The sequence below is a fragment of the Xenopus tropicalis genome, chromosome 3 (genome assembly GCF_000004195.4).
Source record: "Xenopus tropicalis strain Nigerian chromosome 3, UCB_Xtro_10.0, whole genome shotgun sequence".
Lineage (NCBI taxonomy): Eukaryota > Metazoa > Chordata > Amphibia > Anura > Pipidae > Xenopus > Xenopus tropicalis.
The window spans coordinates 17,308,061-17,320,436 of NC_030679.2; the positions used below are offsets into that span (position 1 = coordinate 17,308,061).

At 42.3% G+C, this 12,376-nt stretch overlaps 1 protein-coding gene across 9 annotated transcripts in view; it reads right to left on the bottom strand.

Moving 5' to 3' along the window:
* Positions 1-12,376, bottom strand: part of slc36a1 (solute carrier family 36 (proton/amino acid symporter), member 1) — a 135,269-nt gene that overhangs the window by 88,190 nt on the left and 34,703 nt on the right. Inside the window, exon 9 of one of the 9 annotated variants that reach the window (XR_004221920.1) lies at positions 7,169-7,323. The exons of the other annotated variants lie outside the window; for them this stretch is intronic. The gene's annotated coding sequence lies outside the window, so the exon portion shown is untranslated. The remainder of the gene's footprint in view (positions 1-7,168; positions 7,324-12,376) is intronic. 9 annotated transcript variants of the gene reach the window in all.

A 12,376-nucleotide genomic window follows, 5' to 3' on the forward strand; every position in this document is an offset into this window, starting at 1 on the left:
AAAATTATATTAAATCATTACTGTTCTCAATTCATTCCATTAATAAGAAAAAGTAGAAGTGTTAAGAATCACCCTATGTGGCTTAACTCTGAGGTAAAGAAGTTAATAGGGAGAAAAAGGAAAGCTTTTAAGAAATATAAGTCAGAGGGGACAGTAGCTGCGTTTAGTGAATATAAACACTGTAACAAGTGTTGTAAAACAGCAATCCGGAAGGCAAAGATAGAAAATGAGGAGCGCATCGCGGCCGAGGCCAAGACTAACCCCAAAAAGTTTTTTAAGTATATTAATAGTAGGGGGGCGTGGCTACCAGTCTATGTGAGCAGACGTGAGTTAAGTGAGCTCCGCTCCGGAGGTCCCTTGTGACAACTAAAAAGCTACAGAAATCTGCCAACACGGACTCAACGGACTCCAACCAGCAACCTCTACCACAAAGCTGCAGCCGACGCCGCAGCTAAACTGGAACGCTATGCCCGGGAAGAGAGACAAGATGGCGCCGAGGCACCACTTGACTATCCGACCACTTCGAGCGGGCCCGCCGCTACTTCCCCAGCTGAACCCACAATGACGGACTTACTTGCCGAGATTAAAAACACCCATGAGGCATGCACAGGGCTAATAACAACCAAGGTAGACGAAATAAAAACGGAACTCTCTATCTTCCGGCACGATGTCCAGAAAATCAGGGAAAGAACTGCGGCGGTGGAACAGCGTGTGAGCGAGATGGAGGATGCAAGCAGACCGCTCCCGAACCAAATAAGAGAACTACAAACAGCGGTGCACTCCTGGCAAAGCAAGGCGGACGACTTGGAGAACAGGCTGAGACGTAATAATATAAGGCTACTGGGATTTCCGGAGCGTGTGGAGGGTGAGTCCCCAGAAAACTTTGTTCAGCGCTGGCTGCTAGACATGTTCGGGGCAGATAAGCTCACATCCACTTTCTCAGTGGAACGCGCCCACCGCATACCGATGCGCCCACCTGTACCCGGCGCCCCGGCCCGAGCACTGATTGCCCGGCTGCTAAACGCAAGAGACCGAGATAAAATCCTCTCCATGGCCCGCGAAAAAAAGCAACTTCCATTTGAAAACGCTAACATTGCCATCTACCCTGATTACTCGCTTGAGATTCAAAAACAGCGCTTTAAGTTCAGCGAGATCAAAAAGAAGCTAAGGAGCGCCAATATTGATTACGCCATGCTGTACCCCGCAAAGCTACGAATCTCCATGGAAGGGAAAGTGAACTTTTTCACCAACCCGCAAGAGGCCAATGCGTGGCTGGAGACTCAAAACCTGCCGGGCGCGCCAAAAGGTGATCAAGCCTAAAACAACTGCAATTCATGTTTAGTCAGCGCTTCGTGAGAAAGGCACGGCTACACTCCTCACCACCACAAGGTTGACAGAAACATCCCCGGGACCACCGGAGCGGCCCCAGTTGGATTACCTGCAACAGTTCTGCACAGGCCTACAAGGCCCAGCTGGTCGTGAACTATCCACCCCCCCACGCGTCTTCTACAGGCACCATTTAAGTATATAACGTTAATTTAAAATTGTAGTTAATGGGGTCAATTCTGCCTGCAATTTTCGCTAAAGCAGAAAGGGAGGGCAAAGAAAGATGCCTTAAGAAAGTTTTACTGTATAACATGCTTAGCTTAACGCAATATCTGGCATCTGGGGTTGGGATTGTAAATAGTTTTTTAATGTTAATTGTTCTCAGGCGAGAAAATTTGGTAAGGCTTCATGATAATAGTGTGGTAAATGACATGAATGGTACACATAATTACTGTCACAGGGTAATGCAATGGGTCTCTCACTACTAAGTTGGAATGTTAGGGGCTTAAATGACCCGATAAAACGTAAACTTGTAGTAGATTACGCTAAGAAACAGCAAGCGGATATCACATTCCTCCAAGAGACCCACCTTACGGGCACTAAACTAATAACCATAAACAAACCATGGTGGGGATGGCGATATCACGCAACATACTCAACCTACTCAGCAGGGGTGTCTATTCTGATTAAAAAAAGTCTCCACTTCCAGCTTATTACAGTTAAAACCGATCCCCGAGGTAGATATATATTTATACATGCCCGCATAAATGCTTCCAACTATGTGCTCGCAAATATATATATATCCCTCCCCCATACTCAGATGATTGTATTCAGCAGCTACTCACTTTTATAACCTCTCGACCCCATGCCCAGGTCATATGTGCGGGTGACTTTAATACAGTACTCAGCCCCAAGGTGGATAGGCTAAGCAAGCGTTCCCCACAACCCCCCCAAACTACCACTAATCTGCTTAACATAACCACCACAATGGGCTTAACGGAGAGCTGGAGACACACTCACCCCACAGCCCTCCAATACTCCTGCTTCTCTACATCACATATGTCACTATCCCGTATAGATATGGCTTTCCTGTCCCAAAGTGTACTAGTGGGTATAAAAGAATGTAAATACTTGCCCCGTGGAATATCGGATCATGCTCCGTTATTAATAACCTGGGAAACCCATGGAGGGGGCCAAAACAAGAGATGGGTTCTCAACCCAGTATGGCTGGATATAATTGATAAAGATGAAGCTATAGCAACAGAGATACTTGAATTTTTCCAAATGAATCAGGACTCGGCCAGTCCTGCAATAGTGTGGGATACATTTAAAGCCTACCTAAGGGGTACTCTGCATAGAGAAATCACTGCAGTCAAGCGGGGCACGACACAAATAGAGAGTGAACTGGCACAAAAGGTTGAGAACTGCGAAATAGAGGCGATAAGCAATCCCACGCCTCTAAATTTTCAGAACCTACAATCTGCTCAAACTAACTACGCCACCCACTTAGCTCAAAAGTCTAAACGTAAACTCCTATTTACACATGCCTCCTACTTTGAACAGGGTGAACGAGCAGGAAAGCTGTTAGCCTATATTTCCAAAACAAACTGCTCCCCCCCTGTAATAACTGAATTGATTGACCAACAAGGCCTGTCACACACTCACCCCACAGAAATAGCAACCCTACTCTCCAGCTACTATGCAAGCATATATAGCTCCCAAACCTCAACTACACCAATGGAAATTAATTCCTTTCTGTCGGCCCTTAACCTACCACGGCTAACAGATGAACAAAAAATAAGTTTGGAGGCAGACCTTACCCTAACTGAACTTAATGAAGCCATAGACATGTTCCCCACAAGAAAGGCGGCTGGGCCTGATGGGCTAACAATTGAAATCTATAAAAGATTTAAAGAGGCAATTGCCCCTCACCTTCTCCAAATGTTCAATTATGCTATATCATCCAGCTCTCTTCCACAATCCTTATATGAGGCCTCTATAGTTCTATTAAGTAAACCAGGTAAAGATCCCACACAGCTGGATGCATATCGCCCAATCTCCCTCCTAACAACAGACATAAAAATTTTAGCAAAAATTATAGCACAGAGAGTAGCTAAGGCCTTGCCACTTATCATATCAGAGGACCAAACTGGTTTTATGGCTAACAAAGCAACAGCTTTGAACATAAGAAGGCTCTATTTGAATCTAGCTACCAAACACGATAACTGTGGGCAACGAGCAGTGGCAGCTTTGGATATAACCAAAGCCTTTGACACAGTAGAATGGGAATATTTATGGCACACTCTACAACGCTTTAACTTTGGGCCCTCTATCAGCAAATGGGTCAAGCTACTTTACCACTCACCCAAAGCAGCTATAGTAGTTAATGGTTCCAACACGAACTACTTTCCCCTACAAAGAGGTACAAGGCAAGGGTGCCCTCTGTCCCCCCTCTTATTTGCTATTGCCATGGAGCCATTTGCACAAGCGATTAGGCAAGCCACTGAGTTCACAGGATGGAAACTTGGCAACAGAGAAGAACGCATACAACTGTATGCGGATGCCACACTAATCTATTTGGGGGACTTAGGACCCTCCATAAGAACACTAACTAATATAACTTCCAGATTCGCCCGTGTATCCGGCCTGGTCACAAGTTTAGCCAAGTCAGTCATTCTACCGGTTGACCCGCAGCACCCATCAGGTAACCAACTGAATATGCCTTTCCCCATTGTCCAACAATTTACCTACCTAGGAGTGGTAATCAAGCTTCCCCTGTCTGACTACTATAGCCTGAACGTACTCCCTGTGAAAAACTATATACAAAAGAAAATTAAAGCTTGGGAATCACTTCTAATTGGCCCAATGGGCAGGATACATTTGATTAAAATTATACTTTTGCCCAAGCTAACCTATGCCCTTCTGCAAGCCCCGTGTGTCATAAAAAAAAGGGTTTTTTACTGCCCTGGACACAATATTTAGGCAGTTAATATGGGCCGGCACCCGCCACCGACTAAGCCTGGACACCTTGACCAAAGGCAAAGCTCGTGGGAGAGCAGCATTCCCAAATATTTTTTTATATTACATGGCCGCTCAACTAAGCCACACAGCACCCTGGGTTGAGGATACAGATCACCAGTCACTGTACCAATTGCATAAAACCTTGTTAGGGGTCCACTACACCCCGTTTCAGTGGCTACTCACTAACGGCCCCCACCCAATAGCCTACCCTAACCAGGTTATTATGCATACACGCCAAATTGTGCAAAGAACGCTGCATATTATGCAATTTAAGAATATACTACCTCTGACCCCCTTGTGGAATAACACACACTTCCCAAGCTTAGCTAAACTGGGCAGCAACCCAATCTGGGACAGGTGCGGTATCAGCACTATAAGGGAGGTGTGACAAGGAGGCTCTATGGTATCCTTTAGCCAGCTTAATAAGCAACAATACCAACTACCAGCACACCAATGGTTGAAATATATGCAAGTTAAAAGATGCCTAAACGCACAAAACCAGGGAAACTCTATTATTCTTGCAAACCATTCATTAACTGATCGCATACAGCAAAGCTCAACTAAAGGCCTTATCTCTAATCTGTACCAAGAACTGCATGCTAAGTTGTACAATAAGCCACTTGAAACTCTCAGGGATAAGTGGGAAGGGGATATAGGCTGCTGCAGTGACGAGGAATGGGACCAGATGTTAGAGTCCCCCCTACTGATATCTCTAAATTACAGAGACCGTATGATCCAACTTTACTTTCTCCATAGAGCCTATTACTATCCCGCCAAATTACATAAACTGTTCCCAACTGCATCCTCAGAATGTCCCAGGTGTGCTAGTCAACAAGCCTCTTTCATACATATGGTTTGGGAATGCTCAGTGTTGTCTTCATACTGGAACGAAGTATTTGACTCTATAGAGACAGTCCTAGGAATACAGCTCCCCAGATCCCCAAAGGTCGCTTTATTTGGTATAGGTATACAAGAGACATCAACACGGTACCAAAGTGCCTTTATTAATGAAGCATTGTTCATTGCCAAAAAGCTTATCACAAGGAAATGGAAACAGGCCACCTCTCCGAGTCTTGCCCAATGGATAGTAGAAATCAAGCGACTATCTAATCTAGAAAACCTTATCTACTGTAAAAGGGGCAGCCCAAAGAAATACCATAAGATATGGGATAAATGGCTAGACTGGGTCACCTAAGCCACTGAACCAGGTTAGGACAGGTCTACTCTGACTCGAATGAGCCCTTCTGTAATGGATGAGATATGCTATTCTATGCAATTATTGTTTATGTATTTACTAATGTGTAACTAATACTGCAATGCTACTATTCATGTACTGTACATACTGTACTTATGATGCTGTACTCAATAAACGCCTGAAGTTAAAAAAAAAAAAAAGTATATTAATAGTAAAAAGATGCAGGTTGAGGGTGTGGCCCCATTGAGTTATAATAACAATATGGTTACAGCGGATACAGAAAAGGCAGATGTGCTTAACCAGTTCTTTTCTTCTGTGTATACAGTAGAGGAGCCAGTGGGCCAAGTCCCACCTAAGAGCTGCACTGTTGCCTCAGCTCCAACTACACAGTGGTTGGCACAGGATATGGTGCTTAAAGGGTTACACACGATAAATGTAAACAAGGCACCTGGGCCAGATGGAATACACCCTCGGGTACTGAGAGAGCTAGGGGCAGAATTACAGTGGCCCTTGTTTCTGATATTCTCAGACTCTCTTTCATCAGGTATGGTACCAAGGGATTGGAAGAAGGCGAATGTCATTCCCATATTTAAAAAGGGAGTAAGATCTCAGCCTGGCAATTATAGGCCTGTAAGTTTGACATCCGTGGTGGGCAAGTTATTTGAAGGCTTGTTAAGGGATCACATTCAAAATTATGTAGTGGAGAATGGCATTATGAGCAGTAATCAGCACCGTTCCCCACAAACGACTGCTTTCTAAGCTAAGGTCTATTGGTCTTAGTGAGGTCGTTTGCACATGGATAGAAAACTGGCTACAGGATCGGGTACAGAGGGTGGTTGTTAATGGTACATTCTCTACTTGGAATAAGGTCCTCAGTGGGGTCCCTCAGGGTTCTGTACTGGGTCCACTTTTGTTTAATTTGTTCATAAATGACTTGGGGGAGGGTATTATGAGTAATGTATCAGTGTTTGCAGATGACACAAAACTCTGCAGACCAGTCAATTCTATCCAGGATGTGACATCCCTGCAGCAGGATCTTGACCAACTGGCAATCTGGGCAGCTAAGTGGCAGATGAGATTTAATGTGGATAAATGTAAGGTCATGCACCTGGGATGTAAAAATATGCAAGCCCCGTATACCCTTAATGGGACTGCACTAGGCAAATCCATAATGGAGAAGGACCTTGGAGTCCTTGTAGATAATAAACTTGGCTGTAGCAAGCAATGCCAGGCAGCAGCTGCAAGGGCAAACAAGGTTTTGAGCTGTATTAAAAGGGGTATAGATTCATTGTATTTTCTACTACATATATTAGGGATACACCGAAGGGATGCGGCCGAATACCACCCCCCCCCCCCCCGATGGATTTGGCTGAATACCGAACAGAATCCTAATTAACATATGCTAATTAGGATAGGGAAGGGTTAAAAACTGGTGCCCAATTTTTTGCCCCCCCTAACATTTAACCCTTCTGAATGCTAATTAGCATACACAAATGTATGCTAATTTGGATTTGGTTTGGCCAGGAGCGTGGATTCAGCAGAATACCGAACCCTGTCACAAAAAGGCTGAATCCTGTCCGAATACCGAATCCTGCATTCAGTGCATCGCATACATAGTTATCATACCTTCCCTTAAGCTCTTCTTCTCCAGTGTAAACAAACCCAACGTATCCAGTCTTTCCTTATTGTGACATTCCATTCCCTTTATCCATTTACTGTCTCTTCTCTGAATAATATTATTTCTATGGTTTGGAGACCAACAGCATTACTGATTTCGTCAGCTTTAAAAAAAAAAAAAAAAAAATGTGAAGTGAAATGTGGAATTTAGTTAGGGACATTTATAGCCTATTTGAGATACAAAAATGGGGGTGCTACTAGGATTGTGTTAATTGTGCTAATGTAGAAGATAGCACATTCTGGAGTTACTGGGGCTGCAGGATTTAATGAGAGGTTTGATTGAATGTCTGTATGGTGGTATAGTGGGCTGTGTGGAAAGAGAAATGGCTATGGAGATATATATATATATGTTATAAACTTAAAGCAAAGGGATTTTCTTACAACTGAATTTCCCTTAATACCAGTACTTTATTTCTTACCCAAAATTCATAAATCTTTAACTAACCCGCCAGGCAGACCTATTGTGGCAGGTATAGGTTTTGTGCTTGAACCACTGTTTAAATTTGTGGATAGCTACCTGCAGCCAATAGTAAAAGATATCCCCACATGTTTAAAGGACACTACCGCTTTGCTCAATAGACTAAAACAAATGAATGGGATTAATGAAAAATGTATAGTATCGATATAGAGAGTCTCTACACATTTATACTACAAGAAGAGGGAATTAAGTATGTGTAAGAAGCCCGATTAGAGACAAATATTTCCCACCAGATGGTCTATTCTCTAATTGACTGCCTTAGCCTTGTGTTGGGTAAAAACTATTTCAGGTTTAATGGAAAGTATTTCTGGCAAAAGCAAGGGACGTCAATGGGTTCTTCGTAGCGCCTTCATTTGCCAACATCTTTGTACATACCCTTGAGCAGAAATATTTCATGGCACGTCAATTCAATGGTTTTATAAAATCATATATGCGCTATGTGGATGATGTGCTAGTAATTTGGGATGGAACAAAAGAGCAATTCCAAGAAATGGTGAGGGAAGCAAATTTAAAGCAACCCCACTATAAAGTTTACTTATGAGATTGGGGGGACTAAGCTAAACTTCCTTGATGTGCTACTGACTATTGAAAATGGTCAGATTTCCACAGGCCTGTTTAGAAACCAATGGACAGGAACAACCTGTTAACCGTAAAGAGCTTCAGAGTTAACAATGCTATCCCCAAGGGTCTATTTATGCGGGCACGCAGAATAACATCCGAAGATGAAAAATATAAGACAGCGGCTAAGGAGCTGATAGGTTGTTTCAAAGTAAAAGGTTACAATAAGAATAAACTGATACAAGTAGCAGAGGAGGTGCAAAAAATTCCAAGGGACATCCTACTAGAAAAACCTAAAATATGTAGAGAAACTACACCGCAACCCATTTTTGTGGGCAAATACTGTGATGTTAGTAAAAAACTGGAAACTTTGGTTAAGCAGTACTGGCCAATAGTGCAGGGAGATAAGAAGTATGGCAACTACTATAGAGAACCCCCCATGTTTAACTATAAACGGGGCAGTACACTAAAGGACATCCTATGCCTAAGTGAATATAAAAGGAAAGATGGAAAGCAGCTATTCCTGGGTACTCCAAAGTAGGGCACAGCACCATGTCTTAGGCTAATGCCACACGAGGCATAGGGCTTTGCCCGAAACATGTAGTGGAACACGCTAATAAACACTAATTGCAGCAAAGCCCTGCAGGTGTCCTCCATTATCTTATATGATATCTACATGCAATTAGTGCTACAACAGGAGCACAGGAGTGATAGCCTTCTTGAATGAGGTAGCTGAACTGGAATACTGGATTTGGAAAGATTTTGGCTATGGAGAGATGCAGATAGGTTATACTGTACATAGTTTGATGCCTCCTCTTCTTCTCTCCTCTCCTCTCCTGCAGCGGTCTTCAGGAACAATTATCAGGATGAGCTATGGATTACTTTTATATTTTTATATGTATTTTTAAATAGTATTTGTATATATTTTTGAAAATGTATATATTTATATTAAGTCTACATACCCCTGGTAAAATGTCAGGATCCTGTGCTGTACAAAAATAAGACAAAGATAAATCATTTCAGAACTTTAACCTATAAACTGTACCACGCAATTGAAAACCAAACTGAAATCTTTTAGGTGGAGGGAAGAAAACCAAAAAAAACTGAAATAATGTGGTTGCATAAGTGTGCACACCCTTACAGAGATACTGACACCAGAAATTAAGCTAGAATAACATTGTTTTTGCATGACCTTAATAATTTTGCCATAAATGTATTTGCCCAATGCTTTTACATTACCTATCTGATCCCCAATGTTCCTCTATGAGGGGGCTGCCATATCTGTGCAGCAGGAGTCCATTAGCATTAGAAGCTATAACTGACAGGCTGAGAAGAGACAGTCAGGTTGGCAAAACAGTCAGGTTTAGGAACTTCAAGTAACAATTACTTACAAAAGCAGCCCTATCAGCAAAAAATTATAAACATGACCTATAGGCAACTTTTTATGAACATTCATATTTTGAAGAGCTGTTTTTTAGTGTCAGTATCACTTAGCACTCAGTCTTTTTGGATATGAGTCTATCAGCATGGCACATTTTGACTTTGCAAGATTTGCCCACTCTTCTTTGCAGAAACACTCCAAATCTGTCAGATTGTGAGGGCATCTCCTGTGGACAGCCCTCTTCAGATCACCCCACAGATTTTCAATCGGATTCAGGTCTGGGCTCTGGCTGGGCCATTCCAAAACTTTAATCTTCTTCCGGTGAAGCCATTCCTTTGTTGATTTGGATGTATGCTTTGGGTCGTTGTCATGCTGAAAGATGAAGTTCCTCCTCATGTTTAGCTTTCTAGCAGAAGCCTGAAGGTTTTGTGCCAATATTACCTGGTATTTGAAACTGTTCATAATTCCCTCTATCTTAACTAAGGCCCCAGTTCCAGCTGAAGGAAAACAGCCCCAAAGCATGATGCTGCCACCACCATGCTTCACTGTGGGTATGGTGTTCTTTTGGTGATCTGCAGTATTGTATTTGCGTCAAACATATTTTTTGGAATTATGGCTTAAAAGTTCAACCTTGGTTTCATCAGACACCTTTTCCCACATGCTTTTTGGAGACTTCAGATGTGTTTTTGCAAAATGTAGCCTGGCTTGGATGTTTCTCTTCGTAAGAAAGGGCTTTTGTCAGACATATGAAGAATACGGGAGATTGTTGTCACATGTACCACACAGCCAGTACTTGCCAGATATTCCTGCAGCTCCTTTAAATGTTGCTTGGTAGCCTCCTGACCAGTTTTCTTCTTGCCTTTTCATTAATTTTGGAGGGACGTCCAGTTCTTGGTAATGTCACTGTTGTGCCATATTTTTTTCTCCACTTGATGATGACTGTCTTCACTGTGTTCCATGGTATATGCAATGCCAATTTTTATGGCGTTTGTGAGTTTAACTTTTAATATGTTTTAGAATAAAGTTTTAGGATTTTACACGTCTGTTGTATATTTGTACAGCAGCTTGAGAAAGTGGAAAAAGAGAAGTGGGGAGTTATAAATATAGTTCTACCAAGAGGGAACTTGTTACAAGCTCCAAGACTATAGTTTTGGTCTGTAAGTATATGCACAATTGGTTAAGGATAAAAGGAAGTCACAGAAGAGTGTGAAATACGGAAATTCACTTCAGGGAAGTATATGAACTTATCCGGAATCCTAAGGTAAGGCCAGTTCTAGACATGGTATTGTGGGATGCTGAAAGATTTCAAAATAAGTATTGAGATACCCCTAACATAGCTAGAGTAAGTTGAGTGGTAGGTAGAAGCAATCCACGGTCTCCTCAAAGAGAGTAATTTGGAACCGTCAAAGTATGATTCCTGTAAATACCAGGCCTCTCTTAATGGAGCTGCCCAAACCTCTCACGTTCCATGATAACCTTAGCCATCTGGGAGGATTGGGTGCCATTATTGGATATGCTGAAGTTCAGATGGAGGTAGTAGTTTTCATTCATGATGGTCTCAGGTTTCCTAGTATCATCTAGTCAGGCTAGAATAGGGTGGACCAGGTCATCTAGGTTAGGAAACCTTTTTTCAACATCTGCTGTGCAGTCCCTAATATTCTACACATCCAGTATTACCAGGTTGAAATCTATTTTTATTTTATCAAGTCTGTTGAGCAGTGTGGTGTAATTCTGCTCCAGAAGGTGCATAATTTATAATAAGGTCAGTTCTGTAGGTGCTTGTAGAGAAATGGTGCTTGTAGAAAAAGAGTGCATGTAGTAGGCTTGTGATGCTTGAGTTCTGCTGCCTGTGGCCCTGTATTATGGGTTCAAATTTGGGCCAAATTTGCTTAAGCGTTGATGTGCAGTGAGACTTACTGTTTGTGATGGCATTGGGATGGTATAGTGTACCAGTGGAGAGTCGCTGCCTGCATGTCATTCCTCGTCACCATCTTGGATAAGGCACGAAGGGGACTCCAGAGGCTTTCTGTGAGCTTAAATTTCACCGTTTCCCCATTCAAAGTCTCAAGGAAATTGGTTTGATATATTCCCAGGAAGAAGCAAAGGTGTTGCAGAGTGGTGTGAGAATTAACCAATTCCCGAACCAATACCCCCCCCAAGGTATTAAACTTTAGTGTTAAATCTCCAGGCACTCTTTTTACTCACTTCCAAAGAGCCACAACACCTATTTAGATCTTTTCATAAGCTATTCAAAATCAAAACATTGGAAGCTTACTGCAGGAGAAGAAATGGCTGCAATGGCTAACCAAAACTTATATTAAACTCAGTCCTTTATTTCTAATAAAGTATATGAAAAAAATCACAAATCATGGCATTTGTCAACCACTGTATGGCTCACAGAGACTAACAGCAGCTCCCACAGTAGGCTCAGCAGTCTAATCACCCATGGGGCCAATTTTTCCTATTCCCAGCAAACCCATATACCTATTTCTGAAATGCCAGTTTTCACAAATATCTGGAACAGAAATGAAAAACAGAGGACCCTGTCTACCTATAGTGGTACATGAGAAAGTCTATGGTTTGTAATCCAGAAAGTTCCAAATTACGGAAAGACTGTCTTCCCGTAGACTCAATTATAAGTAATTAATTCTAATTTTTCAAAATCATTTGCTTTTTCTCTGTAATTATAAAACTGTACTTGATCCCATCTAAGATAACAGATTGATTCAGGACGAAAAGG